Source organism: Scardinius erythrophthalmus (assembly GCF_964197995.2).
Source record: "Scardinius erythrophthalmus genome assembly, chromosome: 3".
In the NCBI taxonomy this organism is placed as follows: domain Eukaryota; kingdom Metazoa; phylum Chordata; class Actinopteri; order Cypriniformes; family Leuciscidae; genus Scardinius; species Scardinius erythrophthalmus.
Genome location: NC_138223.1, coordinates 52,826,920 through 52,837,611, shown reverse-complemented (window position 1 = coordinate 52,837,611; position 10,692 = coordinate 52,826,920).

Below are 10,692 nucleotides of genomic sequence, written 5' to 3'. Positions count from 1 at the left end.
GGTTGTATCAAAGCAGCTTCACAGTAATAAATTAAAACAATACATCAATGTTTGTTTCTAGTGGAACGTCCACGTTTGGTTATGCTGATCAATAGTATCGTTGATTGATTAATTAAATTAAATATTCCCAAATATCCCCAACTGAGCAAGCCAAAGGCAACAGTGGCAAGGAACCGAAAAACTCCATCAGGTGACCTAATGGAGAAAAAAAAAAAAAACCTTGGGAGAACCCGGGCTCAGTCGGGGGCCAGTTCTCCTCTGGCGTTTATGAACTAGAGGTCGGATTTAACTGTAAGATTAAAAGTATTATATGAATGCCTGGCTGAAGAGATGCGTCTTTAATCTAGTTTTAAACTGGGAGAGCGAGTCTGAGCAACGAACAGTATCAGGAAGGCTATTCCAGAGTTTTGGTGCTAAATGTGAAAATGCTCTCCCTCCTTTGGTGGATCTGGATATCCTAGGTATGACCAAAAGCCTTCAATTTACTGACCTTAAAGAGCGCGATGGATTATAGGGCGATAGAAGATCCGTTAAATAGACTGGAGCTAAGCCGTTTAGGGCTTTATAAGTCAGTAGCAATACCTTGTAATTAATACGGAACTTTATAGGTAACCAATGTAGTGATGATAAAATTGGTGTTATATGATCATATTTTCTTGATCTAGTTAGAACTCTAGCGGCGGCATTTTGGACTAACTGTATCTTGTTTATTGAGGATGCAGGACAACCAGCTAACAAAGCATTACAGTAATCTAGTCTCGAGGTCATGAATGCATGAACTAGCTTTTCTGCATCAGAAACAGATAGGATATTACATAGCTTAGCAATGTTTCTAAGGTGGAAAAAGGCTGTTTTTGTAACATATGAAATATGTCTAATATTCAGTCTAATATAACACCCAGGTCTTTTACTGTAGAGGATGAAGTAACAGGACATCCTACTATGTTAAAGTTGTATTGTGAGAGGTTTTGTGGGCGGTTTTTTGAACCGATAAGTATTACCTCTGTCTTGTCTGGATTTAATAAAAGAAAATTGCGTGTCATCCAATCTTTTATATCTTTAACACACTCTGTCAATTTGGATAATTTAGCGTTTTCATCTGGCCGTGATGAAATATAGATTTGAGTGTCATCAGCATAACAATGGAAACTAATTCCATGTTTCCTTATAATATTTCCAAGTGGCAGCATATATATTGAGAATAATAGAGGGCCTAACACAGATCCCTGCGGCACTCCATAGCTTACTGGAGTTATGATCGATTTTTCTCCATTTAAATAAACAAAATGGTAGCGGTCAGATAAATACGATCTAAACCAGCTTAATGCTTGTCCTTGAACACCAGTATAATTTTGTAGTCGATCTAAGAGTATTGTATGATCTATAGTATCGAACGCAGCACTAAGATCAAGTAAAACTAGTATTGAGATACAGCCTTGGTCAGAAGCTAAGAGTAAATCATTTGTGATTTTAACAAGCGCAGTTTCAGTGCTATGATGCGGCCTGAACCCAGACTGAAACTTTTCATAGATGTCATTTTCTTGCAAGAAAGAGCCCAGTTGAGCGGACACAGCTTTTTTCTAGTATTTTAGACATAAAAGGTAGATTTGAAATGGGTCTATAATTTGCTAGATTATGTGGATCTAATTGTGGTTTCTTAATGAGAGGTTTTATAACTGCCAGTTTAAATGTTCTTAGAACATGACCTAAAGATAAAGACGAGTTAATAATATTGAGGAGAGGCTCTTCCACTATAGGTAACACTTCTTTCAAAAGTTTAGTTGGTATAGGATCTAGTAAACATGTTGTTGTTTTAGATGAAGTGATAAGTTTATTTAACTCTTTTTGTTCTATAGTTGTAAAGCACTGTAATTGTTCTTGCGGGGTGATAATTGAGGCTGAATTATAAGACGCAATTGAGGATTGAACGTGTACAATTGTGGTTCTGATGTTTTCTATTTTCTCAGTGAAGAACTTCATGAAATCATTACTACTAAACTGTAACAGGTTATTTTGTTCAGGAGACATCTGTTTATTTGTTAGTCTAGCCACGGTGTTAAATAAGAACCTAGGATTGTTATGGTTGTTTTCTATTAGTTTGCGGAGATGCTCAGCCCTGGCCTCTTTTAGGGCCTTTATATAACATGACATACTGTCTTTCCATGCGATTCTAAAGACCTCTAAGTTAGTTTTTTTCCATTTACGCTCTAAATTACGGGTTTCTCTCTTTAGAACATGCGTAGTATTGTTGTACCATGGTGCTTTACTTTTCTCTCTGACCTTTCTTAATCTAATGGGTGCAACAATATCCAATGATCCAGAGAGAATGGTGCTCATAGTGCTAGTTAATTCCTCAAGTTCATCTGTTTGTTTAGGTTCACTGAGCAGCTGAGATCTAATGTTTAGAAGACCTAGCTTTAGAAATTGTTTTTGATTACTAATAGCAACATTTTCTGGTTTAATAACAATTAGATTTTTTCTAGATCCTGCAGTAGATTTATTATTTAATCTCACTAAACGAGGAATAGACACAGTTTCTATGCAATGATCTACACTATTTATATCAGTTAAATTGGTGCAGCAGAGACTATGATTTGGACTTTTGGTTACTAGTCAAAAGGTATTAAACATTTTGGAGATGTTATCTGACAGAAGATCCGCTCCAAATCTGTTTGGGTGTAAGCCAAACAGATTCCAATTATTTACAAAGAGCAGTTTCTGCTCATTGCACCATGACATTAACCATTCGTTTAGCGCGAATAATCTACTAAACTTTTCATGACCTAGACGGTACGTGGGAAGCGGTCCTGACACAATGATCGTTATATCAGGCGATGTGCTGCGTACCGTATCGATCAGATTCCTGAAGTCTTTCTTCAGAACCTCCGTCTGGCGCAGCCTGGTGTCGTTCACTCCCGCGTGCAGGACCACAGTTCCGACGCGCTCGTCACTGTTCAAGATCTCGGGAACGCGAGCAGCGATTTCAGAAACACGAGCACCAGGAAAGCAGTGACTATGCACCTTACTTTTATTTAACGTAGCGTGTACGTGTCGAACGATGGAATCGCCAATGATCACAGCATCGCGTTCTGTTTCGCGAAGAGGGGAGAAGCGGTTTTGTGTGGATATCTCAAAAACCGGGAGGGTCGGAGCATATAAGTCCTCATATAAGCATATAAGTCCTCATAGAAATCAACAGCAAGTCTCCTCATTTCCAAAGGGTCTGAAGTAACATTCCCATCAGGTGTGTTATGTAAGGGATAATGTAGAGCGAGGCCGTTGTTATAGCGAATACAACCCTGACAGCCTGAAGGGGTTGTATTCGCTATAACAACCGCCTCGCTCTACATTATCCCGCTTATAACATGGCTACCTACCAAATAAATCAATAATTTGACACAAAATATTGATTTAAAAAGGAGTTTATTGATTTAAAAACGATTGTATTGCTTCCGCTAAAGAAAATAGTCTGTTCCGTCTCTACGGTTAGAATCCTGTGTCCATAGCAACGCTCTGTTATTCATGGCAACGGTTTGTTATACTTAGCAGCGGTCTGTTATCAAGAAATAACAGACCGCATTCTACATTGGAATTCAACAAAGCCATGTAATAAATACACCTATCACTCTATTACACTGTATTATTATGTAAATAAAATGGATCCAGACGTGCTGCAATAACGTCTCGGTTACTGATGTAACCCTCGTTCCCTGAAGGAGGGAACGGGAGATGTAACGTCGACATGATGACGTAATTGGGATCACTTCAGAGAGCCCTATCAACTTCGAGTATCTACAGAACAAGCCAATGAACGTTGGCGTGCGTGAACGCGTCACGCGCCCCCGCCCCGCCGCGCGGGTATAAACAGGAAGCGGGCGCACGCACACATTGTTTTTCGCTGAGGAGCCGAGATTTGTGACGGCCATGCAGCGATGGTCAGCAACGGTGGCGACGGGACGTTACGTCTCCCGTTCCCTCCTTCAGGGAACGAGGGTTACATCAGTAACCGAGACGTTCCCTTTCAGTCGCTCACGTTCGACGTAACGTCGACGTGACGACGTAATTGGGATCCCATGGAAAACGCCACGGTTGCTGCCACATCTAGCGCCCTACGCAAGACTCCCCCAACTGCTGGGGCGGAAGACCTGCGTAGAGGGATTTCAACTGCTGTTCCATTATACCCCACACAGCGGAACTCTTGGATAACACTGGGAAAGCGTACCTCTCCAGGGGAAAGAACGCTGCGGAGCCACATCCTGCCCGAAGGGAGGTAACATGTGGAGCATACACATATGGACTGGCCGAAGGGGCAGTGCGACATATGGAATGTCACTGGGGTGGCTCCACCCGAAGGGGGAGACCACCGGACAGTGACGGCAGAGCAGACTCTGCCAAGGGAAGACACAGGCTCACCGCAGGGAGCTGGTCGTGGAAGAATACACATATGGGATCGCCGCAGGGATCACCACATATGGAACCCAGCCTAGCACAAGTTACACAAGCATACGAGCACTAGGCCTGGCGTCGGACGCTCCGCAACGTCCAACTGCTGAAGGGGTGCGGAGGAACTCACAGGGTTCGCCAATGGGGAACTCGACTGGAGTAAAAAGCGCACGTATCCGTTCCAGGAAGGGAGTGGCGCAGCAAGCCGACACTAGAGCGGGAACTTCGGTGTTACCGGCTAGTAGAAGCGAGCACACAGGAAGAAACCGGCTCAACACGTAAGCTATAAAACCTAGCGAACGTGTTAGGTGTCGCCCAGCCCGCAGCTCTACAGATGTCTGTCAGCGAGGCGCCGTGAGCCAGCGCCCAGGAAGAAGCGACACTCCTAGTGGAGTGGGCTTTCAACCCAGGCGGGCAGGGCACGCCTTGGGCTTCGTAAGCCAAGGCGATGGCATCCACTATCCAGTGGGCCATCCTCTGCTTGGAGACAGCCTTCCCTTTCTGCTGGCCTCCGTAACAGACGAAGAGCTGATCTGAGGTCCTGAGGCTTTGCGTTCTGTCCACGTACAGACGCAGAGCGCGAACGGGACAGAGAAAAGCCAGGGCTGGGTCTGCCTCCTCCGAAGGCAGCGCTTGCAGGTTCACTACCTGGTCCCGGAAGGGAGTGGTAGGAACCTTGGGCACGTATCCGGGCCGGGGTCTCAGGATGATGTAAGAGTTATCCGGGCCGAATTCTAGGCACGATTCGTCGACCGAAAATGCATGCAGGTCCCCTACCCTCTTGATAGAGGCCAATGCAACCAGGAGTACTGTCTTACAGGACAGAATTTTTAACTCAGCTGATTGCAGAGGCTCAAAGGGTGGTCTCTGAAGTGCCGAAAGGACCAGAGACAAGTCCCAAGAGGGTATAGAGAGTGGGCGAGGAGGATTCAGTCTCCTCGCTCCCCTCAGGAACCTGACGATCAGGTCATGCTTTCCCAAAGACTTACCATCAACAGCATCGTGATGTGCGGCAATAGCGGCAACATACACTTTAAGGGTGGAGGGAGACAGCCTTCGCTCCAGCCCTTCTTGCAGGAAGGAAAGCACGGCTCTGATCGAGCAAGATCGGGGGTTCTCCTCATGAGAGGAGCACCAGTCAACGAACAGGTTCCACTTCAGAGCATAGAGGCACCTCGTAGAGGGGGCTCTAGCGGAAGTGATGGTGTCAACTACCGCAGGGGGTAGGTCACTTAGAACCTCCGCGTCCCGTCCAGGGACCAGACATGGAGTTTCCAGAGGTCTGGAAGCGGGTGCCATAGGGTGCCCCGTCTCTGAGAGAGCAGGTCCTCTCTCAGAGGAATGGGCCAGGGAGGGGCTGTCGCGAGGAGCACTAGTTCCGGGAACCAGGTCCGGTTGGGCCAATACGGCGCAACTAACAAGACCTGCTCCTCGTCCTCCCTGACTTTGCACAAGGTCTGTGCAAGAAGGCTCACTGGGGGAAACGCATACTTGCGAAGGCCCCGGGGCCAGCTGTGTGCCAGAGCATCCGTGCCGAGGGTCCCCTCGGTCAGAGAATAGAACAACTGGCAATGAGACGTGTCCGGGGCGGCAAACAGATCTACCTGAGCGGCCCTGAAGCGCCTGAAAATCAGCTGGACCACCTGGGGATGGAGTCGCCATTCTCCCGGTAGCACCTGCTGCCGTGAGAGCTCGTCGGCTGCACGGTTGAGCAGGCCCGGAATGTAAACGGCACGAAGCGACCTCAGATGCTTCTGACTCCAGAGGAGGAGATGGCGGGCGAGTTGTGACATGCGGCGGGAGCGTAGACCACCTTGGCGGTTGATGTACGCAACAGTCGCAGTGCTGTCCGTACGGACCAGTACGTGCTTGCCTAGTAGCAGCGTTTTAAAACACAATCCAAGACGTACTGCTAACAACTCGAGGCAGTTGATGTGCCAATGCAGTTGAGGCCCCGTCCACAGACCTGAAGCTGCATGCCCGTTGTACGTGGCCCCCCAGCCGGTGGTAGAGGCATCCGTGGAGACCACAGAGTGCCTGGACACTTGTTCCAGGGGAACACCTGCCCGCAGGAACGAAGGGTCTGACCACAAGCTGAGAGTTTGGCGACAGTGCGGAGTCACTTGGACCCGGCACGAGCCGCTCTGCCACGCCCATCTCGGGACTCGATCGTGGAGCCAGTGTTGGAGCGGCCTCATATGAAGCAATCCGAGCGGCGTAACCGCGGCTGCAGATGCCATATGCCCCAGGAGCCTCTGAAACAGTTTCAGTGGTGCCGCTGTTCTGCGTTTGAGCGTGCTCACGCAGTTCAACACTGACTGGACACGGGCCTCGGTGAGGCGCGCTGTCATGCTGACCGAGTCCAACTCCATACCGAGAAAAGAGATCCTCTGCCCGGGGGTGAGTTTGCTCTTTTCCCAGTTGACCCGAAGCCCTAGGTGGCTGAGGTGACTGAGCACCATGTCCCTGTGTTCGCACAACTGCTCTCTCGACTGGGCCAGAATAAGCCAGTCGTCGAGGTAGTTGAGGATGCGAACACCACGCTCGCACATGGGAGCAATGGCCGCCTTCGCGACTTTCGTGAAGACGCGGGGCGACAGGGCCAGCCCGAAGGGTAAGACCTTGTACTGATATGCCCGTCCCTCGAACGCAAAGCGGAGAAACGGTCTGTGTCGAGGGAGAATCGAGACATGAAAGTACGCGTCCTTCAGGTCGATCGCTGCAAACCAATCTTGGGGACGGATGCATTTGAAAATGCGTTTCTGCGTAAGCATCTTGAACGGTAGCCTGTGAAGGGACCGGTTCAGGACGCGCAGGTCCAAGATTGGTCGTAACCCACCACCTTTCTTGGGTACAATGAAGTACGGGCTGTAGAAGCCGGTCTTCATATCGGCTGGAGGGACCGGCTCGATCGCGTCCTTCGCCAGTAGGACTGCGATCTCCGCCCTGAGCACCGGGGCATTGTCCGCCAGAACACGGGTGAACAGGATGCCCCTGAAAGCAGGGGGGCGCCGGGCGAACTGAATCGCATAGCCGAGTCTGATGGTACGGATGAGCCAGCGAGACGGGCTGGGAAGCGTTAACCAGGCTCCCAGAGACCGAGCAAGCGGGACTAACGGCACCACAGACGTACCCGGGATGGGGCAGCGCGGCGGAATGCAGGGACCGGACTCGGACGGCACAGCGGCCCGAAGTGGGGTCTGAGTGTGTGGTGCAACACATACCTGCTTCCGACGAAGGGCAGAGTGAGTGTGAGGAGGCGACAGCACGTCCGGAACACAGCCACTGCTGCTCGCTGGCGATGGAAGAGGGGCTCGGGAGTGACAAGGCATGGCGGCGTCGTCGACTGCCAAGCGCGCCCTCTTGGGGCCCAGAGGTTTCAGAAATTGCTCTTTTTTTGAAAATGTGGGTACCACTGACCCGTGGGTCAGTGGCGGAACAAAAAGAAAAGGAAACAAAAGATTCTCCGCCCGGCCCTCCACCGGGGGAAGGAGTGGCGCCTTCGCCATCTCCTGAAGAGCAACTTGATCCACCTCTGGGCCGCCCGTCTCAGGGTCGTTTGCACCGTCGCTTGCCTCCTGGTTTGGCAGCGGCCTGGACGGGCGGGGTCGGCTTCCTGCGGCTTGCTCCACGCTGAGGCCTGGATGATGGCTGCTGCTGCTGGGGCTTAGACCAACCGAACGTGCGTTTTCCTTCGTCGCCCGGAGGGCGAGGTCGGTTGCCACACGGAGCTCCCGGAGGAGCTCTGGGTCAGAACCACCCTCGTTCATGTCCATGAGCGCCTGGGCCTGGTGGACCTGCAAGAGCGCCATGGCATGGAGGGCGGAAGCAGCCTGTCCACAGGCCTTGTAAGCCTTCGCCGTTAGACCGGACGAAAACTTACAGGCCTTGGACGGGAGGCGTGGATTACCCCGCCAAGAGGAAGCGGACGCCGGACACAGCTGCATCGCGACGGCCCGCTCCACTGGGGGGGATATCCACATACCCCTTAGCTGCCCCGCCGTCGAGGGTGGCGAGGGGTGAGGAGCCACTAGAACGGCTTCGGGCACTATACGGTGCCTTCCACGTCCTAGAAAGCTCCTCATGCACTTCCGGAAAGAAAGGTACCGGGGCGGCGCACTGAGAACCAGCACGGCCCGCCCCGAGAAACCAATCGTCCAACCGAGAAGGTTCGGGACGTGGTGGAGGATTCCTCGCAAGCCCGACCTTCTCGGCGGCCCGGGAAAGCATAGCAGTCCATTCTGGATCCGGCTCGGACAACGCTACACACCCCGAGGGGGGCAACGCAGCCGAGTCGTCATTTCCAGAGGACAGCTCCCCCTCCGATGCTGCGATCGACATCTGATCGTCAGCTGGAGCCCCAAAGGAAACGGTTGGCCGTTCCGGAGAAGGACCAAGACGTTCACTAAGGAGCCCCAATGGCGACAGCGCTTGTGAGGCGTGAGGGGCCCGCGGAGGATGACTCGACGGGGAAGCCCTCACGGTAATCCTCAGATCACCCTGGTCATGCACCGAAGTAGGTCTATTCTGCGGGGCAGAATAGACACTAGATTGGGGCATAGGCGAGGGGACTGCACCTCCCTTGAGGTAAGCGAGTCTCGATCTAAGCGCTGCGATAGTCATATTCCCGCAATGGGAACATGAACTATCCACAAAAGCTGCCTCAGCGTGTTGAATGCCCAAACACGAGAGGCAACTACTGTGGCCATCTGCTGGCGCCAGGGAATGACGGCATCCAGAAACGCACAAGCGGAATGACATCTTGAAAAAGACGCAGGGTCACGCTTGTGTTGCTCTTTTAGTGAAAACAAAAAAATAGAAAAATAACTCTCTCAGTGCTGAGGCACCCAGGGGTAGCCGCGGTGTGAATGAACACACGGGGAAACGCCCACCGAACCGACACACACACACACACACAAACACAGAACAATAGTGCTGTGAAAACAGCAGTTGTGAGCTGCAATGCTCACGGCCACCGCTGATCGCGCCGTCACACCAACACAAGGAGAGTCCTTTCTCGTTTTCAAAGGCAGTCTTTTCCTATAGAGTTCGGAAGTGAAAGCAAAAGCTCGGCTCCGAAGTGAAAGACAATGTGTGCGTGCGCCCGCTTCCTGTTTATACCCGTGCGGCGGGGCGGGGGCGCGTGACGCGTTCACGCACGCCAACGTTCATTGGCTTGTTCTGTAGATACTCAAAGTTGATAGGGCTCTCTGAAGTGATCCCAATTACGTCGTCACGTCGACGTTACGTCGAACGTGAGCGACTGAAAGGGAACTATGCCTACTGCCACTTTAATCCAAATATATTGTCTCACATGTTTATTTTCTTCCCTCCACACATCTAATAACCCTAACTGTGATTATTGCTTTCAAAACTTTAGCAGAAGGATGTGGTTCTTCTGCATTCCTATCAATAGCAAAACCAAGGGTGCAATTAAAATCTCCACCTATAATTAAAAATCTTCTTGTGAAAGAGAAACAAGAGTATTTTTTAGCATCTCAAAAAGCTTAATTCCGTCCTTACCAATATTTGGTGCATAGATATTAATGTGTCAGTTGCCTTGTCCTCCTTGAATGCATCACATATCTCTAAACATGGTTAAATACTGTTTCCTCTTTTGTAGGTGAGAAAAACACATGCATGAACTTTTGATATCAGCATCACAGTGTTGATCACGTGACTTTCATTAACCGATGGAGAGACGCTGAGGGACGTCACACGAAGAGGAAGAGGAAGAGGAAGAGGAAATCAGTCAGGAAATCCTGTCAGAGTAACGCTTGAGGCCTTTTCACATACCAAATATTTCAGCTCTAGTAATGGAAGTTCTGACTTCTAAATAAAATACAAAATATGGAATTTACTGGACAAACCTGAAATAAACACTTTTTTTGAGCATCAGAAACAACATTTATGAATCTTTATGGATCATGTAAAATTTTAATGTTGATTTGAAATATGTTATTAAAATGTGACTTTGGCCTACAGTTTTTCAGGATATTTCGCCCTTTAAGCATATAGGAGTTGGTCTTGCATGAGCGAAAAAGGGTTCCTGCCTGAAAGGGTTGCAAATAAACTAACTTTCCTTAAAGGGGACTTGATTATGTTGTATCACCAAAAGGTGAAGATCCAGTAACTAAAGTCGGCACTTAAAGAGAATTTAAGACTAACTTCACCTCCATATTGTGATGCATTTTGTGAAGTGGATTATCAAACAAGTGAAAAAAAAATTAGTGGGACTTGTTGATTGGA